The following is a 17,915-nucleotide window of genomic DNA, read 5'->3' on the forward strand; positions in this document are numbered from 1 at the left end:
AAACTCAAATGTCCACTACAGTGGACATAAGTCAATGGGCTGGGTCTCAGGAGGATATTTCTCGATCTCACTTTCCATCATTTAACTAAATATACTTTCCGGCAACCCGCCTCACCCAATGTGGAACGGATTCTATTATTTCTTCATACATTTTTATCCAGAACCTCTGGCTGAAACTAGCCAGCTAGCCAGCTAACTAGCTACTTGCTATTAGCCACCGTTAGCCGTTTTCACCATTGTGCGTGGCCGTGGCCTGCACTACCTACCAGCCAGCTCTAGCCTGGACAATTATCGTCCAGTCTGCACAGTCTGCAGATCACACTATCGAGCCAGAGCATATCAGATTTTCTGCCAGAATCACTGAATCACTGGATCTTAATACCGGATCATCGCAACTAGCTAGCTGCAACCGAATGGCTGTTGTCGTTGTTGGCTAATCACCACTAATCACTACTGTCCTGAAGCTAACCCCAGTTAGGGGTTAGGGGCCTCCTAGTGTTGACACGGAGCCCCGCCGATCCATAACGACTGGTCTGCCGACGTAATCGTCTGATGTGGTTTCCCGTTGCGACGACCACGAAGAGCCATCTGCTAGCCCCGGCCCGCTAGCACACGCAATCAACAGTCGTGTGTCACGCCCTGACTCAGGGGACTCTTATATGTTGAGTCAGGGTGTGGTTTTCTATGTGTGTATATCTATGTGTATATTCTAGATTGTGTAGATCTATGTTGGCCGGTGTGGTTCCCAATCAGAGGCAGCTGTCGCTCGTTGTCTCTGATTGGGGATCATACATAGGCAGCCTATTGGCACTCATTAGTTGTGGGATCTTGTTCCGTGTTTAGGCTAGTTTTGTGTTCAGCCTTTGGACTTCATGTTTCGTTTGGTTTGTTGTTTTGTTGTATGTTTATTGGAAATAAATATGTATGCATATCACGCTGCGCCTTGGTCTGACCCGTCCTTAAATGAACGTGACAGAAGATCCCACCAAACACGGACCAAGCAGCGTCCAGCTCCGGTCAGCTGCTCTACTCCGGAGCCAGAGCAGTCCGCTCCACCGGTGCCAAGTCCAGCTCCGGTCAGCGGCTCCAGTCCGGAGCCAGAGCAGTCCGCTCCACCGGTGCTCAGTCCAGCTCCAGTCAGCGGCTCCAGTCCAGTCCCAGACGTCAGCCCCTCTCCAGGTTCGGGGTCTCCCACACCAGGGTCCAGACAGGGCTTGGTACTTCGTGGGAGGAAGGAGAGGGGAAGCCGCGCACAGAGGTCCAGACCAGACCAGGGGCGCAACAGGGAGGCGGAGAGTATGTGGTCGTCACGCCCGGCCCCTACCCTGTTATGTAAAGGTTGTGCGGTTGGAGTCCTCACCTTTGGGGGGTACTGTCACGCCCTGACTCAGGGGACTCTTATATGTTGAGTCAGGGTGTGGTTTTCTATGTGTGTATATCTATGTGTATATTCTAGATGGTGTAGATCTATGTTGGCCGATGTGGTTCCCAATCAGAGGCAGCTGTCGCTCGTTGTCTCTGATTGGGGATCATACATAGGCAGCCTATTGGCACTTGTTAGTTTTGGGATCTTGTTCCGTGTTTAGGCCAGTTTTGTGTTCAGCCTTTGGACTTCACGTTTCGTTTGGTTTGTTGTTTTGTTGTATGTTTATCGGAAATAAACATGTATGCATATCACGCTGCGCCTTGGTCTGACCCGTCCTTAAACGAACGTGACACCGTGCCTGTATCGTAGCAGCCACTGAACGGCTCCCAGACTTTTTTATTGCTGTTCACTGGACCTTATGATCACTCAGCTACACAGCTGATGCCTGCTGGACTGTTCCTTTATACGGTACCCCATCCTGTTGATCTGTTTAGCCTCAGCTCAAACCATTGTCGCCATTGTCTTAGCTCTCTCGAATAACACCTGTGACTGCTTAATGCCTATCTCCCATGTCAATATGCCTTGCCTATTGCTGTTTCGGTTAGTTCTAACTGTACTTTTTCAATGTAGAGCCCCCAGTCCTGCTCAACCTGTCTCAGATAGATCCTTTGTCCCACCCCCCACACACGCGGAGACTGGCTCAATCGGTGCCTCCAGTGATGCTATCTCTTTCATCTTTACCCAACGCTTAGGTTTACCTCCACTGTACTCATATCCTTCCATATCCTTGTCTGTACATAATGCCCTGAATCTATTCTACAATGCCCGGAAATCGGACCCTTTTTTTCTCTGTACCCAACGCACTAGAAGACCAGTTCTTAAAACCTTTAGCCATATCCTTATTCTACTCCTCCTCTGTTCCTCTGGTGATGTAGAGCTTAACCCAGGCCCTGTAGCCCCCAGTATCACTCCTGCTCCCCAGGCGCTATCATTTGTTGACTTCTGTAATCACAAAAGTCTTGGTTTCTTGCATGTTAACATCAGAAGCCTCCTCCCTAAGTTTGATTTATTCACTGCGTTAGCACACTCAGCCAACCCTGATGTTCTAGCAGTGTCTGAATCCTGGCTTAGGAAGGCCACCAAAGATTCTGTCATTTCCATTCCCAACTACAACATTTTCATTTACATTACATTTACATTTTAGTCATTTAGCAGACGCTCTTATCCAGAGCGACTTACAGTGCATACATTATTTCATACTGGCCCCCCGTGGGAATCGAACCCACAACCCTGGCGTTGCAAACGCCATGCTCTACCAATTGAGCTACATCCCTGCCAGCCATTCCCTCCCCTACCCTGGACGACGCTGGGCAAATTGTGCGCCACCCCATGGGTCTCCCGGTCGCGGCCGGCTACGACAGAGTCTGGATTCAAACCAGGATCTCCAGTGGCAAAGCTAGAACTGCCAAAGGGGGTGGATTTGCAATCTACTGTAGAGATAGAGCTCTGCAGGCTGTCATACTATCCATTTCTGTGCCCAAACAGTTTGAGCTTCTACTTCTAAAAATCCACCTTTCCAGAAATAAGTATCTCATTGTTGCCGCTTGCTACAGACCCCCCTCAGCCTCCAGCTGTGCCCTGAACACCATATGTGAATTGATTGCCCTCCATCTATCCTCAGAGTTCGTATTGCTTGGTGACCTAAACTGGGATATGCTTAACACCCCGGCCGTCCTACAATCTAAACTAGATGCCCTCAATCTCACACAAATTATCAAGGAACCTACCAGGTACAACCCTAAATCCGTTAACATGGGCACCCTCATAAATATCATCCTGACTAATTTACCCTCTAAATACACCTCCGCTGTCTTCAGCCAGGATCTCAGCGATCACTGCCTCATTGCCTGCGTCCGTAATAGGTCCGCGGTCAAACGACCACCCCTCATCACTGTCAAACGCTCCCTAAAACACTTCAGCGAGCAGGCCTTTCTAATTGACCTGGCCCGGGTATCCTGGATGGATATTGGCCTCATTCCGTCAGTAGAGGATGCCTGGTTGTTCTTTAAAAGTGCTTTCCTCTCAATCTTAAATAAACATGCCCCATTCAAAAAATGCGGAACTAAGTACAGATATATCCCCTGGTTCACCCAAAACTTGACTGCCCTTGACCAGCACAAAAACATCCTGTGGCGTATGGCATTAGCATTGAACAGCCCCCGCGATATGCAACTTTTCAGGGAAGTCAGGAACCAACATACACAATCAGTTAGGAAAGCAAAGGCTAACTTTTTAAACAGAAATTTGCATCCTGTAGCACTAACTCCAAAAAGTTTTGGGACACTGTAAAGTCCATGGAGAATAAGAGCACCTCCTCCCAGCTGCCCACTGCACTGAGGCTAGGAAACACTATCACCACCGATAAATCTACGATAATCGGAAATTTCAACAAGCATTTTGCTACGGCTGGCCATGCTTTTCACCTGGCTACCCCTAACCCGGCCACTAGCTCTGCACCCTCCGCTGCAACTTGCCCATCCCCCCCCACTTCTCCTTCACCCAAATTCAGATAGCTAATGTTCTGAAAGAGCTGCAAATCTGGACCCCTACAAATCAGCTGGGCTAGACAATCTGGACCCTTTCTTTCTAAAATTAGCAGCCGAAATTGTCGCAACCCCTATCACCAGCCTGTTCAACCTCTCTTTCGTATCATCTGAGATCCCCAGAGATTGGAAAGCTGCCGCGGTCATCCCCCTCTTCCAAGGGGGTGACACTCTAGATCCAAACTGTTACAGACCTATATCCATCCTGCCCTGCCTTTCAAAAGTATTTGAAAGCCAAGTTAACAAACCGATCACCGACCATTTAAAATCCCACGTACCTTCTCCGCTATGCAATCTGGTTTCCGAGTTGGTCATGGGTGTACCTCAGCCACGCTCAAGGTCCTAAACGATATAATAACCGCGATCGATAAAAGGCAGTACTGTGCAGCCGTCTTCATTGACCTGGCCAAGGCTTTTGACTCTGTCAATCACCACATTCTTATTGGCAGACTAAATAGCCTTAGTTTCTCAAATGACTGCCTCGCCTGGTTCACCAACTACTTCTCAGATAGAGTTCAATGTGTCAAATCGGAGGGCCTGTTGTCTGGACCTCTGGCAGTCTCTATGGGGGTGCCACATGGTTCAATTCTCGGGCCGACTCTATTCTCGGTGTATATCAATGATGTCGCTCTTGATGCTGGTGACTCTCAGATCCACCTCTACGCAGACGACACCATTTTGTATACATCTAGCCCTTCATTGGACACTGTGATAACAAACCTCCAAACGAGCTTCAATGCCATACAACACTCCTTCCATGGCCTCCAACTGCTCTTAAACGCTAGTAAAACTAAATGTATGCTCTTCAATCGAACGCTGCTTGCACCCGCCTGCCCGACTAGAATCACTACTCTCGGCGGCTCTGACTTAGAATATGTGGACAACTACAAATACCTAGGTGTCTGGTTAGACTGTAAACTCTCATTCCAGACTCACATTAAGCATCTCCAATCCAAAGCTAAATCTAGAATCGGCTTCCTATTTCGCAACAAAGCCTCCTTCACTCATGCTGCTAAACATGCCCTCGTAAAACGGACTATCCTACCGATCCTTGACTTCGGCGATGTCATTTACAAAATAGCTTCCAACACTCTATTCAGCAAATTGGATGTAGTCTATCACAGTGCCATCCGTTTTGTCACCAAAGCCCCATATACTACCCACCACTGTGACCTCTACGCTCTCGTTGGCTGGCCCTCACTACATATTCGTCGCCAAACCCACTGGCTCCAGGTAATCTATAAATCCCTTCTAGGCAAATCCCTGCCTTATCTTATTTCATTGGTCACCATAGCAACACCCACCCGTAGTATACGTTCCAGCAGGTATATCTCACTGGTCATCCCCAAAGCCAACACCTCCTTTGGTCGCCATTCCTTCCAGTTCTCTGCTGCAAATGACTGGAACGAACTGCAAAAATCTCTGAAGCTGGAGACACTTATCTCCCTCACTATCTTTAAGCTTCAGTTGTCAGAGCAGCTTACCGATCACTGCAACTGTACACAGCCCATCTGTAATTAGCCCACCCAACTACCTCATCCCCATATTGTTATTTACATTGTTATTTATTTTGCTCATTTGCACCCCAGTATCTCTATTTGCACATCATCTTCTGCACATCTATCACTCCAGTGTTAATACTAAATTATAATTGTAATTATTTTACACTATGGCCTATTTATTGCCTTACCTCCATAACTTACTACATTTGCACACACTGTATATAGATTTTATATTGTGTTATTGACTGTACGTTTTGTTTATTCCATATGTAACTCTGTGTTGTTGTTGTTTTTTCCGCACTGCTTTGCTTTATCTTGGCCAGGTCGCAGTTGTAAATGAGAACTTGTTCTCAACTGGCTTACCTGGTTAAATAAAGGTTAAATAAATTGTTTTTGTTTATTTCACTTTTGTTTACTATCTACTTCACTTGCTTTGGCAATGTTACCATACGTTTCCCATGCCAATACAGCCCTTAAATTGAATTGAATTGAATTGGGAGACAGAGAGATACAGAGAGAGATACAGAGAGACAGACAGAGAGACAGAGAGAGAGATTCCAAAAAAGGTCCGGAAATTAGGATGACAAATATAAATTATATTTGGACACAGTTCTATTAGATCGTACCAAAAATTACACGTATCTAAGACTAAATATCAGCAACACAGGTAGCTTTCACATGGCTGTGAATGAGCTGAGAGACAAAGCAAGAAGAGCATTCTATGCCATTAAAAGGAATATTAAAATCGAAATTCCAATTAGAATCTGGCTCAAAATGTTCCAGTCAGTTATAGAACCAATTGCTCTTTATGGCAGCGAAGTATTGGGTCCGCTCTCTAATAATGAATTGACCAAATGGGACAAACATCCAATCAAAATACTGCATGTAGAGTTTTGCAAGACTGTATTGCAAGTGCAAAGAAAAACTCAAAATAACGCATGTAGAGCAGAATTGGGCCAATACCCCGTCCTATTCAGATAGAAAAAAGAGCCATCAAATTTTACAACCATCTAAAAACAAGTGACCCCAAAACATTCCATCACACAGGTCTACTATGTCAAGAGATGAAACAAGAGAAGAGTCCCCTCAGCCAGCTGGTTCTGAGGCTCAGTTCACTAACCCAAACCAACCTCATAGAGACTCAGGACAGCACTCAGAAAATCTGGCCCAACCAAATCAACCAAAAAACCTATCACCTATTGAAAAGACACCACAAGACACCACAAAAAATCTAAGTCAACTTCAATGTTATTTGGCTCTAAACAGACAGTACATGGTGGCAGATTATCTGACCACCGTGACTGATAGAAAACTGAGGAAAACAATGACTAGGTACAGACTCAGTGAGCACAGTCTGGCTATAGAGACCGGTCGTCACAGGCAAACCTGGCTGCCCAGAGAGGACAGGCTGTGCTCACTCTGCTCCCGGGGAGATGTAGAGACAGAGCTGCATTTCCTATTACACTGTGACAAATACTCAGACCTAAGAGAATCTTTCTTTCCCAAAAATATCATTCAGTACAAAGAATTGCTTTAATGTATTATTATTCTCATTAATATTGTTGTTGTAGTTGCTGTTAATGGTAATCCCATTTCCACTACTACTATTATTACTGTTGTTGGTCCCACCATTTTTGTTTTATGTATACTTTGACAATGTAAGTAATTTAACTTGCCATGTCAATAAAGTCTATTGAATTGAATTTAATTGATAGAGAGAGAGAGAGAGAGAGAGAGAGACAGAGATACAAAGAAAGACAGAGAGATACACTAATAATAAAAACTCAAAAAATAGCGATTCAGTTTTGGAAACATCTAACATAGAGTGACCGCCTCTCATATCATTACCAAGCCCTGCAATGCCAAGAGTTGAGCAAAGACAAGAGTCCCCTCATCCAGCCTTTCATTCAGTGTGAAAGAGTAAGAACCAGTGGACCGTTATGTTCATCGCTGAAGATTTACCTCACACCCACACACGTCTTAGCAATGCTTACCACAGGGTCACACACACACATACACACACACCCTGTGAGTTCTTCTGTGATTGTGGTGAATGAAGTGAAAAGCTGGGATCATAAAACTCCTCTTTAAGGGCATTCCATACCAACTCTACACCACAACCATGAGGCTGGTAAAGACCTAATTAAAGTGGTTTACAGGCAGTGTGTGAGTGTGTGAGTGTTTGCGTGTGTGTGCGTTTGTGTGTGTGTGTGTGTGTGAAAGGTGGAAGTTAGTAGCACTGATATTTCAGGCAGGTCACCCATGATACAAGTCAGTATTCAACGTTCATCCATGTCGGAGGACGTCAGGAGATGACGTGGAAACCGGCCACTAAACCGGCCACTAAACTGACTTAATGTCTAAACTTAACCTTAAACTCTTCAAAATGTGACGTTTGGAACAACTTAAAATTTGACACATGGATGAACGACTAATTCTGACGTGAGACTGTGAGAGCTAGTTGGATATTTGGCAGTCATAGGCTTCCATTACGTGGCTCTTTCAGCTGTTATGGGCAGCCTAGCTGTTTGGAGAAGAAGGTGCTATCCTTAAAGAAAATACTTACACAGATACGATATATCATTCAAAATGGGTATCTCTGAGCGATGTTCTATCAATTCCCAGGGTCATTTCATGTTTTCACGTGTATCTGAGCTATTGCCGTTCAAGCAGGCAGAAATAGATCCGGTATGACAAGTTTTGCATGAACATGAAATGACCCCAGGAATCGATAGAACATTGCTCAAAGATGCAAAAATATGATTTAACATTCAAAATGGGTGAATCTTTTCTTTAAGTACCATGCATATCATGGGTGACCTTTGAAATGCTTGAATCCTTCTTGAAAGTAGTGTGATTTTCAAATTCTAATAAAACATTATAAAATGTGTGTGTGTGTGTGTGTGTGTGACTGTGCGTGCGTGTGTGTGTGTTATTGACCTTCCTGTGTCTGGATAGCATCCTCTCCCATAAGACATCAGACAGACTGTCAGTTTCCATCTCTGCGCCTGCCAGACTAACTGTATAATCCTCCACACAGGGGATGACCTCAGCATGTTTTCAAGGTCAGACTCACAAACACACACACGCATGAATACACACACGTGCACACACGTACGCACGCACGCACGCACACACACACACACACACACACAAACAGCTTATCCACACAGACCCATATAATCTCAGTCAACACCCCTTTCAACCTTTCCTCCTTTTAACATCCTCCCTCTTTCAATTCCCCACCTCCCCTACCTCTTTTCCCCCTCCATCCCTCCCTTATCTAGGAAACCTTCAGATACACCCCTCCCTTTAAACTCCCTCTTCCTTCGTCCCTCCACTCCACATCCCTTCATGGTTCTAACAGTTTTCTCCCATTGAGGTTTTCACAGCTCCTGGGGACAGAGGAGACCACCACAATGGAACGAGAGGATTTCACCATTTTTTCTATACCTCACTCACTCTCATTCTCTCTCTCGCACGCTCTCTCTCTCTCTCTCTCTCTGCATATCCCTTCTCATAAAGCCTAATTCTCTGTGGTGGTTTATGTGTGAGGTCTCTGCAGGTTGGCTAAAACCATTCTCTCTACTGACTCCCTAGAACACTCTCTGTCCTCCCTCCTTTCTCTCTGTCCTCCCTCCTTTCTCTCTCTCCTCCCTAATTTCTCTCCCCCTCTCTCCCCATCACATCTCTCTCTCTACCCCCTCCCCTTTCTCCCCTTGGGTGGGTAAAAAAATCGTCACCTCCCCGCTGTGCCCTGAGACCAGAGAGAGACATCAGTATTCTCTGCCTGCCAATACTGAGGCTAAGCATTTCACATCCTTTCCTCTGTCCTTTCCTCTGTCTTTTCCTCTGTCCTTTCCTCTGTCCTTTCCTCTGTCCTTTCCTCTGTCCTTTCCTCTGTCTTTTCCTCTGTCCTTTCCTCTGTCCTTTCCTCTGTCCTTTCCTCTGTCCTTTCCTCTGTCTTTTCCTCTGTCCTTTCCTCTGTCCTTTCCTCTGTCCTTTCCTCTGTCTTTTCCTCTGTCCTTTCCCCTGTCCTTTCCTCTGTCTTTTCCTCTGTCTTTTCCTCTGTCCTTTCCTCTGTCCTTTCCTCTGTCTTTTCCTATGTCATTTCCTCTGTCTTTTCCTCTGTCCTTTCCTCTGTCTTTTCCTCTGTCCTTTCCCCTGTCCTTTCCTCTGTCCTTTCCTCTGTCTTTTCCTCTGTCTTTTCCTCTGTCCTTTCCTCTGTCCTTTCCTCTGTCCTTTCCTCTGTCTTTTCCTATGTCATTTCCTATGTCATTTCCTCTGTCTTTTCCTCTGTCCTTTCCTCTGTCTTTTCTTCTGTCCTTTCCTCTGTCCTTTCCTCTGTCCTTTCCTCTGTCCTTTCCTATTACCATTCCTCGTCCCACTTTCCTCTCTCTTTTTCCAGTGTTCTCAATCATTTCCTCTGTTTCTGTTATACAGTGCATTCGGAAAGTACTATAATAATAATAATAATAATATGCCATTTAGCAGACGCTTTTATCCAAAGCGACTTACAGTCATGCGTGCATACATTTTTTGTGTATGGGTGGTCCCGGGGATTGAACCCACTACCTTGGCGTTACAAGCGCCGTGCTCTACCAGCTGAGCCCAAATACAGGTGGCCAAGCTTTTAGCGTCATATCCAAGAAGACTCAAGGATGTAATCGCTGCCAAAGGTGCTTCAACAAAGTACTGGGTAAAGGGTCTGACCCCTTCCCTTTTTCCACATTTTGTTACGTTACAGCCTTATTGTAAAATTGCTTAAATGTTTTTGTCCCCTCATCAAAACACAATGACAAAGCGAAAACAGGTTTTTCGAAATTTTAGCAAATTTATAAAATAAAAAAAACAGAAATACCTTATTTACATAAGTATTCAGACCCTTTGCTATGAGACTCAAAATTGAGCTCAGTTGCGTCCTGTTTCCATTGATCCTCCTTGAGATGTTTCTACAACTTGATTGGAGTCCACCTGTGGTAAATTCAATTGATTGGACATGATTTGAAAAGGCACACACCTGTCTATATGAGGCCCCACAGTTGACAGTGCATGTCAGAGCAAAAACCAAGCCATGAGGTCGAAGGAATTCTCAGTAGAGCTCCAAGACAAGATATTTTCAAGGCACAGATCTGGGGAACGGTATCACAAAATGTCTGCAGCATTGAAGGTCCCCAAGAACATAGTGGCCTCCATCATTCTTACATGGAAGAAGTTTGGAACCACCAAGACCCTTCCTAGAGCTGGCCGCCTGGCCAAACTGAGCAATCGGAGGAGAAGGGCCTTGGTCAGGGAGGTGACCAAGAACCCAAAGGTCATGCTGACAGAGCTCCAAAGTTCCTCTGTAAAAGGCACATGACAGGCTTCTTGGAGCTTGCCAAAAGGCACCTAAAGGACTTTCAGACCATGAGAAACAAGATTCCCTGGTTTGATGAAACCAAGATTGAACACTTTGGCCTGAATGCCAAGCGTCACATCTGGAGGAAACCTGGCACCATCCCTACGGTGAAGCATGGTGGTAGCAGCATCATGTTGTGGGGATGTTTTTCAGCGGCAGGGACTGGGAGACTAGTCAGGATTGGAAAGATGAACGGAGACAATGAGTGGCTTCGAGACAAGTCTCTGAATGTCCTTGAGTGGCCCAGCCAGAGCCCGGACTTGAACCCGATCGAACATCTCTGGAGAGACTTGAAAATAGCTGTGCAGCATTGCTCCCCATCCAACCTGACAGAGCTTGAGAGGATCTGCAGAGAGGAATGGGAGAAACTCCCCAAATACAGGTGGCCAAGCTTTTAGCGTCATATCCAAGAAGACTCAAGGATGTAATCGCTGCCAAAGGTGCTTCAACAAAGTACTGGGTAAAGGGTCTGAATACTTATGTAAATGTATTATTTCAGTTAAATATGTTTTATACATTTGCAACAACTGTTTTTGCTCTCTCTCTCTCTCTCTCTCTCTCTCTCTCTCTCTCTCTCTCTCTCTCTCTCTCTCTCTCTCTCTCTCTCTCTCTCTCTCTCTCTCTCTCTCTCTCTCTCTCTCTCTCTCTCTCTCTCTCTCTCTTTCTTTTTCCACCTTTTCACTCCATCATTTTCTATCATCCTCCCTCTCAGCAGCAGGAACAGCATGGCCCAGGCAGCCTTCACACTAACTCCACTAAAGGGGTGTGTGTGTGTGTGTGTCTCTGTCTGTGTGTGTGTGATACAGTTCTGTACTAACAGGGTTATAGGTTGCTCATTACTTCTGGGGCCAGTTGTAATCACTTTACTGTTTCACGCTCTCCAGCTGGCACACACACAGAGAGAGAGAGGGCAAGACAAGTAGAGAAGGATGCAGCGATAAGGAGAGAGGGAAATGCATTAGGCTCCGGAGAGGCTTTCTCACACCATGTCCAAAGAGGAAGTCAAAAAAGAGGGAGAGACCGCCAGTTCACTGGTAGGACTCCACTAAGTGTGACTATGCAGTGTGTGTTGTAGTGGAAACTCCAACCAGAAGAAGAGAGACTGTAGATTCTTCAAACAGCAACTTTATTATGAGATTTGCAAAAATGGAGCAATCAACGATCACTCAAATAGTGCAGAGTTAAATGCCCAACGAACAGAGTTGGCTTTCAGCTATTATAGAAAGTACAACCTCTTTTGTCTGCACGGCAGTTTAGCAGATGTGTGGAAACAGGGACAGAACATGGTGTGTAAAAGGTGATTTAGCTTGTCTGTGCAGATTCATGTAGCTGACGTTGCCACCATTGTCTGTTCCTTCCTGCAAGTTTCCAAACAGCTAAATTCCTGTAGATTGTGAAAACAGCATGTCACATACTGCGGTCACACCCAAACGGCTCTTATCTGTATGCCTAGACTTATGACTAAGTCACACAAGACAAGCCTGTATCAGCAGAAAAACACTAACATATAACAATGGACAATTCTCTAAGGAAAAACAGTATAGTATGTCTAAATTAATTTTTCTACTACAGTGTGTGTGTGTGTGTGTGTGTGTGTGTGTGTGTGTGACGGTTCAGGGTTTACCAGATGGAGGGCTGGATCTGAGAGGAGAGCAGAGTTGGCCTGGACTTCTTTCTAGTGGAGATCTCTATCTCAAAGGGAAATGTCTGGCAAAACAATGACTTGATATAAGAATACAAAAAACAGGTTGCAGATTGTTGGGGAGGATCCGGGCATCCATTAACGTGTTTGTCTTTCTGTTAGGGACATTGCAAAGCAGATTTCTAATTAGGTACAACTCTCCAGTTTGGGACCCACAGTCAGTCTGACCATATGGTTGTAGGGCTGGCCAGCTTCAGTAATTGGTGTGTATTTTGGGGGTGGATGTTAAATTTCTCCAGCCAGACTAACCCCTCATGAGCCTTGGCAACACACAGGGAAACACTCTAACACACAACACTAGATAGAGAGAGGAGATGAGAACTGACCAGATAGAGAGGGAGAGGAGAGGGAGAGAGAGAGGGGGGAGAAACAGAGCTAGAGAGAGGATGGATAGAGAGAGAGATGTGTTCTGAATTTGAAAGTAAGAGAGATGGAGAGAAAGAACGAGAGAGTGCGAGAGAGAGAGGGGGGGGGGGAGAGAGAGAGGGGGGGAGAGAGAGAGAGGAAGAGAAAGGAATGGAGATGGAGATTGAGAAAGGGAGTGAGGGACAATGATGTGTGATGTAACAGTGCTTCTGGCAGCAAGGAGAAAAAACCTGATTGCCACTGTCATAACATATCATGATCACTTACGCCAGGTTACGACAGCTGACCTTAACGAAGTCAGGTTAGGTCATTAGCAGCCACCAATCCAGCCATGGTTAGTATCGCTTCAGCCCCAAACCATACGTTTAAACACAGTAAGCCGATATTGTTGCTTTATCACACAAAACTACATGGAATGCAGTGTATTATTACTGGCCTATTATCATGTTTTAAATCAGGGCTGGACAGAATCTGCAGGAGCAGAATATCATTAAGGATTATTTGCAATAATATAAATACAATAAAGCTAGCAATTTTAGCCTACCTAGTAAGTAAAGGCTACTATATACTCATCACAATGAGCTGACCCAAAGGAGCACACAGCATTACGGCTTGACCACATTTCAATTTCAGAGCTAATACAGTGCAACAACTAAGAGAGAGACAGCTACAACAACATAACAGAGGAAAGCCTACAAGCACTATTTTATAGGCTATAATTCATATTCATAAAGTGCTACATGAAATATGGCAGTGTTACAGCCACGGGACATATGTGTTTACACTCAGCGTTATGACACGTACATCATTACATACATCATCACGACAGGAAATCAGTTCTGAAACGCTGCTGGCAGTATAACATAGTGTTTATGACAGAGGGTTGAGCTGCCTGAAAACAACTCTACCAACTCCCCATACAGTAGGCTACCAATCACTTCTCTGGTTGAATACGACTACAACTAACCCAATCCACTGCAGACAACCATCCAATATAACCCCCCAGGTAAACACACACACACACTCGCTCACATTCATCCACAGGTAAACGAGCACACTCCTCTTTCCCTCTCTGATCTGTTCTCTCTCTCCTAACCCTGGAGATACAGAATGAGACTGGTCAGGGTAGGCAGAGATCCACAGACAGTCATATATTGACCTCAGTGTGTGTATGAGTATGTGCAAATATGTGATTGCATCTGTGTGTGTGCACGTGTGTGTGTGTGTGTGTTTGGCTCATGGTTACTGTCAGTAGAAGTTAACTCACCCAGGACTGAAGTGTGGTCCCTGTTCCCTCCTCATCGGTGCCTGTGTGTGAGTGATGTGATGTGTGTGTGTGTGTGTGTTCGCCGGCACTGTGTCCCTCTCTCCTCTCTGTCCATACGTTTGAGCAGCTCTACACGTGCCAGTCTTCCTCTCCTCCAATCCTCTGGTCTTCAGATCCCTTGTTCTCTTTCTCTTCGTCAGCCTCCCTCGTTCTCAGCCTCTAGCATCAGCAGCTGTGCCAAACAAGCATCTCATCCCTCCTTCCTTCACTCTCTCCTACGTCTCTCTTCCTGTTTTTTTTTTTTTTTGCAAAGACACACAGATGCACACCCTGTTATTCAAAAATGAGCCCCAGAGATCCAGGTGGAGGGGGGTGTGTGGGATCTCCTCCCAAGAGACGGTGCTCCTCAGTGGGGGTGTGTGCTCACCGTCTCCACTGGCATGGGTCTGGTTCTCTGTCTGTGTGTGTGTGTGAGAGAAAGGGAGCTCTGTTGCTGTAGCTGTTGACTCTGCCTCTTTTACAGAGTGAGTCTCTCTCAGTGTGAGCATCTCTCTCTCTCTCTCTCTCTCTCACTCTCTCTCTTTGCCTCTCTCTCACTCTCTCTCTCTCTCTCTCTCTCTCTCTCTCTTACTCACTGTATATCCCTCTCACTCTCTCTCTTTGCCTATACTTTCCGAATGCACTGTATATCCCTCTACATCCATGTTCAATCTCTCTCTCTCTCTCTCTCTCTCTCTCTCTCTCTCTCTCTCTCTCTCTCTCTCTCTCTCTCTCTCTCTCTCTTCTCTCTCCTCTCTCCCTCTCTCACGCACTCTCTCTCTCTTTCTCTCTCTCTCTCTCTCTCTCTTACTCGCTCTCTCTTACTCGCTCTCCTTCTCCCTCTCGCTCTCTCTCTCTCCCTCTCCCTCTCCCTCTCTCTCTCTCTCGCTCTCCGCTCTCAGTCTCACTGTCTTGCTGTCTCTGTCTATCGCTGTCGCTGGGCTCAGGGCTAAGGGATCTTCTTGCAAGAGTCAGACGGGAACAAAAACGTAAAGGGAGAGAGGATTTTAACTGGTTTTATTTGGCACATTGTAATACATGAATGTCAACCAATCACATGTTTGAGGGAGTGAGAGAGAGAGAGACAGACAGACAGAGAGAGAGAGAAAGAGAGAGAGAGAGAGAGAGAGAGAGAGAGAGAGAGAGAGAGAGAGAGAGAGAGAGAGAGAGAGAGAGAGAGAGAGAGAGAGAGAGAGAGAGAGAGAGTGAAAATAGGCATTTCTATTGTCTGTCCTTCTGCCCAGTCAGAATGGATCAGCTCATCGGGCAGCTGCGTTCAGGCAACGGGAAACACACACAGACACACTCATCTGCAAGTACACACGTACTCCCATACTCCCTGCATGCCCATCACAGTAAAGGAGAAGTCTGACCCCTGACCCAGAGGTTTAGGGTCTGGCATCTCAATAACATATGTGGAGTCCAAGGCCAAGGAGTACCTGCTGCCCCACTAACACACTATAGCTGGCTACTGTAAAGTCACACACACTATAGCTGGCTACTGTAAAGTCACATACACACCATAACTGGCTACTGTAAAGTCACACACACTATAGCTGGCTACTGTAAAGTCACACACACTATAGCTGGCTACTGTAAAGTCACTCACATACTATAGCAGGCTACTGTAAAGTCACTCACATACTATAGCAGGCTACTGTAAAGTCACTCACATACTATAGCAGGCTACTGTAGTCACTCACATACTATAGCAGGCTACTGTAAAGTCACTCACACACCAGAGCAAAGGCTACTGTACATCTGGTACACTGGATATTTACATTAACATTTTAGTCATTTAGCAGACACTCTTATCCAGAGCGACTTACAGTTAGTGAGTGCATTCAGTTTATTTATTTTTCTTTTCATATTGGCCCCCCATGGGAAACGAACCCACAACCCTGGCGTTGCAAGTGCCATGCTCTACCAACTGAGCTACACGGGGCCACTAGGATATGGAAAACGAATTAATTAAGAAGTGGGAGTTGTAAACATGATTCATTTTTGAAGTATTGCGAGTAGTTATTTTGGAATCTTTTCTGGGTATTTGTGCCTAGTCAGAATGAAACAGTGAGTCACAGAGGGCAGACGGGGAGGAGACGAGAGACATTCAACCCCCTATGGTCATGCATACCACACACATACCTCACTAACACACACACACACACAAACATGTATGCGCACATACAGTGGTATTCACCACCTTTGGCATTTTTCCTATTTTGTTACCTTACAACCTGGAATTAAAATTGATTTTTGGGGGGGTATATTTTTGTATCATTTTATTTACACAACATGCCTACCACTTTGAAGATGCAAAATATTTTTTATTGTGAAACAAACAAGAAATAAGACAAAAAAACTGAAAACCTGAGCGTGCATAACTATTCACACCCAAAGTCAATACTTTGTAGAGCCACCTTTAGCAGCAATTACAGCTGCAAGTCTCTTGGGGTATGTCTCTATAAGCTTGGCACATCTAGCCATTGTGATTTTTCCCATTCTTCAAGGTAAAACTGCTCCAGCTTCTTCAAGTTGGATGGGTTCCGCTGGTGTACATCAATCTTTAAGTCATACCACAGATTTTCATTTGGATTGAGGTCTGGGCCTTGACTAGGCCATTCCAAGACATTTAAATGTTTCCCCTTAAACCACTCGATTGTTGCTTTAGCAGTATGCTATTGTCCTGCTGGAAGGTGAACCTCCATCCCAGACTCAAATCTCTGGAAAACTGAAACAGGTTTCCCTCAAGAATTTCCCTGTATTTAGCGCCATCCATCATTCCTTCAATTCTGTTTCCCAGTCCCTGCCGATGAAAATCATCTCCACAGCATGATGCTGCCACCACCATGCTTCACTGTGGGGATGGTGTTCTCGGGGTGATGAGAGGTGTTGGGTTTGCGCCAGACATAGTATTTTCCTTGATGGCCAAAAAGCTCGATTTTAGTCTCATCTGATAAGAGTACCTTCTTCCATATGTTTGGGGAGTCTCCCACATGCCTTTTGGCGAACATCAAACGTGTTTGCTGATTTTGTCTTTAAGCAATGGCTTTTTTCTGGCCACTCTTCCGTAAAGCCCAGCTCTGTAGAGTGTACGCTTAAAGTGGTCCTATGGACAGATATTCCAATCTCCGCTGTGGAGCTTTGCAGCTCCTTCAGGGTTATATTTGGTCTCTTTGTTGCCTCTCTGATTAATGCCCTCCTTGCCTGGTCCGTGAGTTTTGGTGGGCGGCACTCTCTTGCAAGTTTGTTGCCATATTCTTTCCATTTCTTAATAATGGATTTAATGGTGCTCCGTGGGATGTTCAAAGTTTCTGATATTTTTTTATAACCCAACCCTGATATGTACTTCTCCACAACTTGTCCCTGACCTGTTTGGAGACCTCCTTGGTCTTCATGGTGCCGCTTGTTTGGTGGTGCCCCTTGCTTAGTGGTGATGCAGACTCTGGGGCCTTTCAGAACAGGTGTATATATACTGAGATCATGTGACACTTAGATTGCACACAGGTGGACTTTATTTAACAAATTATGTGACTTCTGAAGGTAATTGGTTACACCAGATCTTATTTAGGGGCTACATAGCGAAGCACCACTTTGCACGCACCACTTTTCGGTTATTTATTTGTATTTCCATGACAATAACACTCTAACTGGGTTCATAACATGTTCCAA

General features: G+C 45.3%; 1 protein-coding gene across 3 annotated transcripts in view; it reads right to left on the reverse strand.

The window, feature by feature from the left end:
• LOC121535498 (leucine-rich repeat and immunoglobulin-like domain-containing nogo receptor-interacting protein 3) overlaps window positions 1-14,809 on the reverse strand; it is a 93,074-nt gene extending 78,265 nt beyond the window's left edge. Inside the window, exons 1-3 of one of the 3 annotated variants that reach the window (XR_005994749.2) lie at window positions 14,205-14,809; window positions 12,494-12,576; window positions 11,977-12,253 (exon numbers count right to left, since the gene is read on the reverse strand). The gene's annotated coding sequence lies outside the window, so the exon portion shown is untranslated. The other 2 variants (XM_041842625.2, XR_006657177.1) reach the window with 2 other exon arrangements.
• Window positions 14,810-17,915: the final 3,106 nt, after the last annotated feature.

This window comes from Coregonus clupeaformis, chromosome 21 (assembly GCF_020615455.1).
Source record: "Coregonus clupeaformis isolate EN_2021a chromosome 21, ASM2061545v1, whole genome shotgun sequence".
Taxonomy (NCBI): Eukaryota; Metazoa; Chordata; class Actinopteri; order Salmoniformes; family Salmonidae; genus Coregonus; species Coregonus clupeaformis.